The sequence below is a fragment of the Aplysia californica genome, unplaced genomic scaffold (assembly GCF_000002075.1).
Source record: "Aplysia californica isolate F4 #8 unplaced genomic scaffold, AplCal3.0 scaffold00533, whole genome shotgun sequence".
NCBI lineage: Eukaryota > Metazoa > Mollusca > Gastropoda > Aplysiida > Aplysiidae > Aplysia > Aplysia californica.
Window position 1 is genome coordinate 199,249 of NW_004797803.1, and position 10,845 is coordinate 210,093.

The following is a 10,845-nucleotide window of genomic DNA, read 5'->3' on the forward strand; positions in this document are numbered from 1 at the left end:
TATTGTCATGTTCATACACATATGCATGTAAGTGGCAGCTTTTGCCCAGGTTTGATACCACGAAATCATCTGCCAAGCACTGTGTTCTCAGGATGAGACCTTCTCCACATGCGAGTGGTGAGTTGTGGTGTCGTTTGAAGTGTGATGTTTTCTCAAGTATTTAAACCTTTCTGAGTCTAGGAAACTCTGAGAAATTATAATATCCCAATTGAAAGAGCTGCACAGCTGGCCTACCATAGAAACCGGCATCTCCGTTCAACGCTTAACGGCAACAGAGGATGAAAAAATAAGTAAGTTATCAAAACGTTCAGCTCTATCACTTTTTTTTGGGCCTGTCAGACGCCGTTACAAATTACTTTACTTTTGATTTTGACATATTGCATCACAATCATGTAATAATAATAATAATAATAATAATAATAATAATAATAATAGATATCATTTGTATAGCGCATGTCCTCGCTCAACAGCAAGCTCTATGCGCTTCACAATCTATACTATTACCACAGCAGACCTGAGAGCATTCTGAAACAACCTCAACATCCTGGGGGGCATACAGTGCAAGCAGCCATTTTATAGGCGCTAAAACACAAATCTTTCGCTGTCTATGGCCAGGTACCCATTTCCACCTGGGTGAAGTGAGGAAAATTCGTGTAAAGTGCCTTTCCCAAGGACACAACGTCAGGCCCGTGGCTCGAACCCCCGAACCCACAACCTCACGATTACGAGTCCGGTAGCCTAACCACTAGACCACCGACGCCACCACACTCGGTAAGTCTCACCGGATCAGGTCAGGTTGTATCACAGACATTGGCGTGACTTGCTGCACTGAAGAAGAAAGACTTGAACAACAGTTATGGCGGACCATAGACTTGTACACATAGACCACCCTTTGTCATGACTGCTCCCCATCTACGATCTCCATAAAAACTTCGCTGAGGAGCGTGAGTACTATGACCACACCTTTACGCCCAAATGAAGTGGCCATATACTAGTATCGCTGTGGTCGAGTGCGCCCCCCACCCCCACCCCACCCCCATCCCAACCATTTCTTACTTTTCCCTTTATCGAGCTTGAGCAGAGTCAAATAGCTCGCTCCGTAGTGAACTGGAAATATGTCGCAGTGCCCGGTCTATGATATCAAAACTATACCAGTCCAATTGTACCAGACTCCCTATGATGATTAAGAATCCTGTTGTTTTTTCCTGTCCGAAAACAAGACCAGGGTCAACAAGAAGGCGATGCACGAGAAGGAGGCCCCCACCATGAACACGTACAACCAGCCCACAGCGCTCACCAGTCTCGGCACCACTGCCGGCAAGGTCACAGACACGGGTATAGCGGCGGCCGCGGAGATCAGAGACACATTGGCGCTGAAGTGAGCTACGCCAAAGATCTCTCTTACCGCGTAGTTTACCTGCACGTTGGTTGTGGTGATGCAGGAGAACTCGGCGATGACGAAGAGCACATACAATGGCGGCCACACGTACAGGCTGGTCATCATCAGGGCGATACAGATGGTGGCAGAGCTGCTGGTCATCAGTAATCCCGCCTTGGCACCCATTTTATGAACGAACTGACCGTTGAGAGGTCTCATGACGATCATTGCCACGGGGCTGAGAACCGCCGCGGTTGTGAGGACGGCGTCATCGTTGAGGAAGACCAAGCCCATCTGTTTGTACAGATTCGCGTGCATAAACATGGTGGCGTTGAGTAAAAGGCTGACTGCCCACAGAAGCCAGAAGGTTGCAGTCCGAAGCATCTGTCCTGGACTCAAGCCCTGGGCCTCTCTGGTCATAGCCGGGACAGTCGGAGATTCTGGTGTAGGTTTGGAGACGTTCTTTTCGTTAATCGATTTTTCTTGTTCTGAGGCAGACGGCTTATGATTGCCATTGCCTATTGGTGAGTCCTCAGGGTGGTGGTTGAGGATTTTTACTTTCTGACCCAGTGAAGGGTACAGAGACTCGTTTTCTAACTGAGAAATCTTCCTTAGAAAGTCAGGTCCCGAAATAGGTAAATGCCCGCCTTCCTTCTGTTTCAGAGTTCCGTACTCAGATCCGGTTTTTACACCTTTGTTCTGTTTTCCAGAATCGTTATCGTCCCGTTGGGGAATTATCAGCTCATTTTCGTCCGACACGATGAAAGAAGTTGCGATAGCGGCCTCCTCGTCCACTCTCCCCCAGTCCACCCTCCCCGCCTTCTGGACAAGATACAACAGACTCAGACCGCTAGACAGCGCGAGAAGACTTACAACGCCGTGCATGATGAAGAAGTAAGGCACCCTCTCCACCAGTCCCGGATGCGTGAAGTAAGGCATCTTCCCCGTCCTTCTATCGCTCTTGACGTCACTAGGGTTCACGATCAAGTACGACAACACGACTATAAATAGAGCTCCGATGCTGGTCCCAGACGACATGATACCCGTTGCTTGGCCCGTGTTTGAGATCGTGTTGTGATCGCTAAGGTAGATTTTCCCGGCCAAGTTAAACAACGCACCTGCGCACAAGCCTTGCAGGGCGCCAAACGTGAGCAGCAGAGACGGCGGGTGGCTGATGGTGAAGAAGGACGAGAACGAAGCGATGACGTAGACGGCAGAAAACAATGACACAGCCTTGAAGTTGTCCAATCGCTGACTCGGGAAACTGGAGGCGAGCATACCGAAAGTGGAGAGAACTCGAAACGTAGTGAGGATCCAGAGCGGGTCAAGGACAAAGTGCGGCGTATGGGCGTGGTAGTAGGAGTAGATGTAGATCAAAATGTTTCCGAAGTAAAAAGGGGCGCTCATGGGTACCGCAAAGGCCATACAGCTGATCACTGTAGCCTTGACCCTGAAGGATTTGGACGCTTTCAGTTTTTTCACGAGACCACAGCTCAGATAGCTAGATGCTGCCACTGTTGGGGGGGGAGGATCAAGGAGTTGATGAAAACACACAAGTTGAATGACAGCGATATACGTTTAACATACTGCTAAAGTGAATAGCTCAATAACATAATACGTAGCTGTAGATGTTTAATGCCCCTATCGATAAAATGTAGATCGCTTAAGCAAGCAGGCTGCTTTTACCCTGCTTTCCATGGATAAACTGAGCAGAGATGGATACACATTTCCTTGAGACAGACAGAAACACACAATGAAAAAAACTCCAAGCAGGGAATCGAATATTTTCTTCACATCTTCTGCTGGCTAAAGCGGAGCACCTCATCACTACACCACTATCACAAGTAAGACCACAGTGGGGAAAAGTTATCCAAGTCTAGATCTCAAAATTACTGAATGAGTGGCTCGAACACGTACGTGGGATTTTTTCAAAGATTATTCATAAGTGAGATCATTCAAACTGAACAGGAGCTCAGCCTAGATTTAGAGACGCTTCTTAAAGGTGTAAAGAGGATAGGGGAAAAAATGAGCAAAATTCGAAACTAACACAGGTGGGATACAGCTGGATAGAGCAGGAAGGCAAGGAGCACTGCTAAGTAGGAAAAACGGTCACATACGTAAAAATCAGGTGCACTGCAGGTTGATGAACCAGCAGTCGACTACCCCCACAAAATTTTACCCGTAGAAGACCAAGCCCTTCTGTTTGAACAGATTCACGAGCATAAACATGGTTGCGTTGAGTAAAAGGCTGACTGCCCACAAGTGTAGAATTCTGTGACTACACCTAAGATCTAGCAAGGGAGCGCAAGGAAGAGTAAGAATTAGATGGGGAGCTCTTGTTGTGGTCTATGCTGCTGAGCAGGGGGGGGGTGATACAGTAATTATGGTGGTGTTTAGTCGCTTTGCAGTCGCATGCAGATGATATGAGTTCGGTTCCCATGCGGATAGGGGTTTTTTTTAATCGACTTATCTGCAGGGACGCCATTACCCCCTTTCAGTCCGAGTTGGCTCTGACATTAGTGACAGGGAAGGTCAAAGCAGCCTGTCTCCAAAATCTTACCTGTATCGATTGGGGCCTAAAAAATATATAATAAAAACTGTACAAACATGCTCTCCCCACACCTCATCCTCGAAAAACAAGGTCTAGAAAGTCACTGAGAAAATTATATAATCTATTATCTATTTGTGGTGGCCGAATTTTGCTATTCAAAAGGCTTTTTAATGGCTGCATCCATCGACATGCAGTTTTCGCCAAAAGATTCTTTAAAATATTCTCCAGAGCATGGCGCCCTTGGTTTTTTCAGTTTTGAGACAGTTTTGCTGCAAAAAGCTAAATTTCTTTATTTCGCCGATCGCTTCTGTCTCTGTAATTTTAGAAAATCCGGAAGTGATATTTTGCGAGGCGCGTTTTGTTTTGAGAGCATAGATCTAGACCTTATAATTTTTTGCATCTCTCAAGATTTATTTCCCCATTCCAGAAGAGTGTAAATATAGTAGGCCAATGACTTTTAGTTAATACTAGCTGGGCCCCCTTTCGATGAAAGGAATGATCGGCGGTACCTATACCTTCTTATACTAACCGTTCTCTGACCGTCTAGGTCGGTGCTTTAATATCAACTAAAAGCATCGGCCTAGACGGTCAGAGAACGATTAGTATAAGAACGTATAGGCACCGCCGATCATTCCTTTCATCGAAAGGGGGGCCCAGCTAGTTAGTTCTAAAATTGGCTTTAAAATGACACTTAAAAATAAGCCGAAAACGAGAAGTTTGCAACAGCTGTTCTTCGAACAGTAACAGTCACGCTTGATGGAGATAATTCAGTACAAAAAGGCTAATTGATCCTGTATTATCCATAACAAGAAGTACTGACAAAAAATGTTGACTTTTCAACGATGTTACAAAGGCAATATAAATAAAAATCATCTTAGATTGATTCTTTAATCAAACAATATTTTACCACCACCCTCCTTTCAACCCCATTAACCCAACCCAAAAAAAAGAAAAATATATCGACAACAAACAAAAATAACTAGCTGGATACCCCGTTCGATTAACAGACTCAAAAGAATCGATCGTCAAGTCATTGTGGGATCAGTGTGCACTGCATGTGAAAGTAAGCCTCTTTTGTTTACAATAACGTCTTAGAAAACAGACTTTTCCTAGATTAGATGTAAACGAAACTAATGAAAAACTGAAAATTAAACTACAGTGACTTCAGACTACTCAGTAAAACTGTACACCTTTTAGATCTATATGATTCTGAAACACCGTTATTTTTTTTCAAATTCGAAAGTTAAGTGGTTTGGAAGTTTTAGGCGGCCAAAGTGACGAACTTTCACAAATATAATATGTATGGAAATCTAGATATAATATAGATAACCAGATTGTAGGTTTGATTAATATGAAGTAGTTGACACCAAAAAGTTTTTTTTTTTATATGTGCAATATGCTTCTGACTTTTCTAGCTCTTACTTGTTGGATTCCGGAGCAAGAAGCCTTCTCACTGAGTAAAAGAAACACAATAATTTATTCAGTTTTCTAGCACAACTTACTTGTTCCAGTCCGGAGCAAGAAGACGTCTCACGATACATAAGAAGCACAATTTCTAGCAAAGAAAAGGGCAACGAGAGCGTTGCAGCAGACTCCTGCAAGATATTGCCTTGTTGCGGTACTTTTTTAATGTTAAAAGTTACTTTTTTACAGCTTTTTTTTCCTTTCTGCGACTTTCACCGTAGAGCTTAAATTCCAAGCGTTTCTCGTGCTTTCTCGTTGTACTCCGTCTCCTCCTTAGCCTTCTTCTCTTCTTCCTCCTCGTCTTTCACTGAGTCTCTTGAGAGGAAAGTTCTTCTTCTTCTTCTCCTTCGTCCTTTTTTTTCCTTTGTCCTCGTCTCTCGATCGTGCCTTTTCGTTGCTGCTGTTTTTCTTTTCTTTCTTCTGTTCCCTCTTTTCTTCACCAACTCGTCTTTCACTGAGTCTCTCGAGAGGAAAATTGTTTTTTTTTCCTTTCTCTTCTTCGTCGTCCGCTTCTTTCCTTCGTCCTCGTCTTTCACAGTCTCTCAATCGTGCCTTCTCGTTTCGTTGGAGGGGGGGGGGGGTTCTTTCTTCCGTATCCTCTTTTCCTCGCCAACTCGTCTTTCACTGAGTCTCTCAAGAGGAAAGTTGTTGTTTTTCTTCTCCGTCTTCTTCTTCTTCGTTCTCTTCTTTCCCTCGTCCTCGTCTTTCACAGTCTCTCAGTCGTGCCTTAGTGTTATAATGGTTGTTCTTTTTCTCTTTCTTCTGAATCCTCCACTTTTCATCCGCCAACACTTCTTTCACTTAGCCAGGCGCCGGACCCGAAAATATGTCTGTCTTCGTGTGTGTCTGTATGTGTGTGTATATGGTTGTGTTGTCGTTCGTTGACTGAAATGTCTCACTCGCCCGTTCAGGGTATATCCACTCACAGCACCACACAGACGAGGCACACCTGTTTCGTCTCAATAAAACTAACAGGAATCACGAGTCTGTTTGGTGTTTCTCTCTCTCTCTCTCTCTCTCTCTCTCTCTCTCTCTCTCTCTCTCTCTCTCACACACACACACACACACTTTTTCTCTCGTACTTTCTCACTTTTTCTCTCGCACTTTCTCTCTCTCACCTTTTCTCTCTCACTCTCTCTCTCTGTCTTTCTCTGTCTCTGTCTCTGTCTCTGTCTCTGTCTCTGTCTCTGTCTCTGTCTCTCTCTCTCTCTCTCTCTCTCTCTCTCTCTCTCTCTCTCTCTCTCTCTCGCTTTCATTGTACTAAAGGACAGTAAAAGTAGCCATGTAGATGTGGGTATACTATTAATACAAATTGTTAGAAAAAAAGTTATCTCACTCACGTAGGTCAACATTACTTCCCTTCTTTTCTCTTTCTTTTTTTTTTTTACCTTTCTCTTTCAGTCTCACTCTGCGTGTGGGTGTTTGTGTGGGCTTATGTGTGTGCGTGTGTTGAGCAGCTCTGTGTGTGTTTCCTTGCACACAACAGTGTATAAAAATGTGTGTGCGAGGTTGGGAGTGTATGCGCGTGTTTATATGTGTATGTGTGTGTATGTGTGAGAGAGAGAGAGAGAGAGAGAGAGAGAGAGAGAGAGAGAGAGAGAGAGAGAGAGAGAGAGAGAGAGAGAGAGAAGGAGAGAGAGATAGTGAGTGTGGTTGTATATTTCTGTTTATGTGTGAGCGTGTACATAGTAAGTGAATGTGTGTATCTATGTGTTTGTGCGCGTTTGTGTGAGAGTGTGTGTGTGAGTGTGTTTGTGTGTGTGTGTGTGTGTGTGTGTGTATGTGTGTGTGTGTGTGTGTCTGTCTGTCTGTCAGTCTGTATACGTGTGTGCATGAGTGTAAGGAAACGTCTGAGGCCGCCACTCTTTGCTTTCTTACCAAATACTTCGTTACGAAGTGTGCACTTCATGGGTAGCATTAAATATTATGCTCAAATAAAAGAGCAAAAGACCAGTCTCCATAAGGTGTCACGACGTAGTGGAATCAGGCGCTCGTCAATTTTTGGGCATGTGACATCTCCTGAAGCTTATTTATTTGCCTAATTTTCAGTTTTGAAAAAATATCCTTCTAGCTGGAATAGAAGTCGATATATTTGTGATTGAAGAAGGTGGAGTAGCCTAGTTTAAGTGGTTAAATCAATGAGAAAATGGTCGCCAAAGTTTGGAAACGTCAATAGTTTAAGGGTCCTTGGAAACTGAAAATTACATATTGTGTACCTTAAAACAAGGTCTTCCAGTAAAATTTATATAGAAATATGTTTTCATATGAACGTAAAAGGTGTTTACCAAAACAACAAAAAAACAAAACAATTTTGATAAAAATTGCCAAATGTTGCAATATTGCCTTTTTCGTCGATTTCATTATTTTGACGAGCACCTGATTTCAACACGATGGTCAAGTGCGCCCGGCACCTTCCCCTTGCCCTTCATTTGGCTGTGTGTGTGTGTGTGTGTGTGTGTGTGTGTGTGTGTGTGTGTGTGTGTGTGTGTGTGTGTGTGAGTGTGTGTGTTTGTGTGTGTGCCTGCCAGGAGAAAGGTCCCAATTGTCGGCAAAGTTATTTTTGAGCATCGAGGTGACAAGACCAATAAAAGTTGTACTAGGCCAAAAATTTAGTCCCTTCAGAAAACACGCCTTTTACCATTTCTTACCAACATACATTATTGAAAGGATTTTATAGTACTATTTTAAGTTTTAATTTTATTATCTTTTATTTGCATCATGTCATACTTCCCCATAGGTTAAAAGTGTGCTAGAAATTGGGTCAACATACTAAGGATTGAGCCGTTTTTCTTCAGAATGTGTTTTTACATCATGTGTTAAATAAATGTGGTATATTTTAAAATTTACTCAAAATATTTGAAAATTTAAAAAAATAAAGAAACACCTTCAACATTGAATTTGTTACAAGAATATGCCCTTATTTTAATGTCCGAGATTTCCGAAAATTGGGACCTTTCTCAGGCACACACACACACACACACACACACACACACACACACACACACACACACACACACACATAAATGGTGTGCTCCATTGTGAACCGGAAGTACTCAAAAGTGTACGATCTAGTATGTTATTACAATGCAAGTCTACGAGTCTAGTATGTCACCTCGATAATCTCCACTATCCATGCGGAACTAATGGTGCCAACAATGTAGCCTATAATTTTATGGCCGCCATAATTTACTGCGTGTCTGATCTCCGACTGTTACACCGCGCCAAATGACGGGACAGCAGATTGTGACTGCGCGCACTTTGCACAATAGGCTTGTAGATCTACAACTAGATCGGACGGCAGAGGATATTCGGAGACGCCTCACTGCAAAATATCAAATTGATGGTTAAAGCGCGGGGGGGGGGGGGGGGGGGCATTTCCCCCAGTAACCCCCAGATTTTTTTTACTTTGTCTAGAGGCACAAAGAATTGTGATTGGTCTATTTTTTTTATTTTTTTTAAATAAATAAATTACACTTTTTTTTTGTCCCAGAAGGGCACTTTGTTTTACAATGGCAAACATACATACATAAATACATGATTATAGATACGTACATACATAAATACATACATGCATAAATACATACATAAATACACACTATTACACAAATACAGAACAGTTTACAAACAATGCCACTGTCGGTCGCCACTGTGCAGCGCCCTGAAATTTGAGCTAGGGTTGTCGTGTCTTGCTCAAGGACACACTCCAGTGACCACCCATCTGATCCCCGTGTCACCGACACTTGCTTGACTTTGCTTGAGTTTCCGTCGGAGACGTCTCCGAATAGATACTGCGAGATCGGGCACTGTCGTCGCTGCGACTCGTTGCTTCATTTCAAAATTTCGCTGAAGTCATTACTTCCAAATAAAAGGAAAAACGCTTATATCGTATTAGTCGAGTGTACACCCTGCCCGTTCCCCCTTTCTCTTTCTCGTTTTATTTTTACTCTTCATTTGGCTCATACGATGCGCTCGGTGGTCCCACAGTGCAGCGGAAATACGTCAGTGAACATGATCTAGGGTATTATTATAAGTATAATACAATGACATGTAATAATAATAAGTCTGTGGTGCTCGTCAACTGTGACCCTACAGACGACGCGTCAGCTGATTTTGGCTGACATAATTTCCTAATCCTTGGGTGGTATGTCGTGCTTTTGTTTTGCTTTTATTTTTTATTTTTTTATTTTTGGAGGAGGGGATACTTTTTTAACTTACAGAGGGCAGTCAAGAGGCAGTTTGGTGAAAGCCTCACATCGGAGGAATGTATCGCTAGACTGCTGGCGGAAGAAGAAGAGGAGGGAGCCGTAAAGAAAGCAAAGGGGAAGAGCAAAGGAAAGGGGAAAGGCAAGGGGAAATGCACAGGAAAGAAGACTGCTGCAGCTGCTGTTCATCCTCCTCCAAGTGACGACAGTGACATTGACAATACGTTTGAAAATGAACACCCACCTCTACAACACAGACCAAACAGTGACATAGACAGTGACTACACCGACAGTGACAATGACCCTGACTATGTTCCTCGACCGACATCAAAAGTGAACAGAAATTTGTTTGAAATTAATTTGTCCCCATTTATTTAGGCCCTACTTTACTTTCACACTGATGTGGTAAAGGAAAGATTTGACACATTAAAGCCAATCAAACATGTGATGCAGTAGCCCAGGGGTCCGTAAAAAATCATGATTACTTTGCAGTGTAGAGTTCAGTTAAATCATTGAGCTATTCTGATGACAAAGCACTGATCACGCGATGTTACATAATATAATATACCTTTCCAAGTGGGGCTCTTATTTGTTTTGTTGTTGTTGTTGTTTTATTTTGTTTGTTTGTTTTGGGGCGTGTCTGTTTGTTTGTTTGTTTTCATTTTTTTTTCTTTGTTAATTTTGTTTCGTTTCTTCCGCATGGCAGAATGACTGCGAGCCAGACAAATTGATCTCGAGGGGGGAATATTGGTGAACCCTGGTCTTCTGTTAGTTACCTTACTGTACCAAGCATTTCAACTTTTGATTATGATAGTTATTGTCAATTTCACCAGCAGGATACATGATAATCTCCATCTATAACTCATTTAATACATTCTTTATACATAAAACACGTGATCTTCATTTTTCAATAAAAACTGAGCGAGGGCCTCGTTAAAAAAAGATCAGACACCCCCTCCTCCTCCTCCTCCTCCAGTTATATCATCAAATGCGCAACAAAAGTTGGGAAGCTTTATAGCCCCTTCCTAACCACATGCTTCTCTCAGTTCAGAGAGCAAAAGAGCACTGAACAGACCGTAAAACGATAATTACTTGTTTGCTTAATTACAGGTTATACAGAGTGAGAAAAAAAATCTGAGCACATTTGACACGAGATTTCTGCGTCTCAACGTTTTATAAATGCCACAGACCCAGAAGGTTTTTTATGTGTTATGTTATTTTGGTTTGTTTAAAGTTGTTTTATTTTGTTG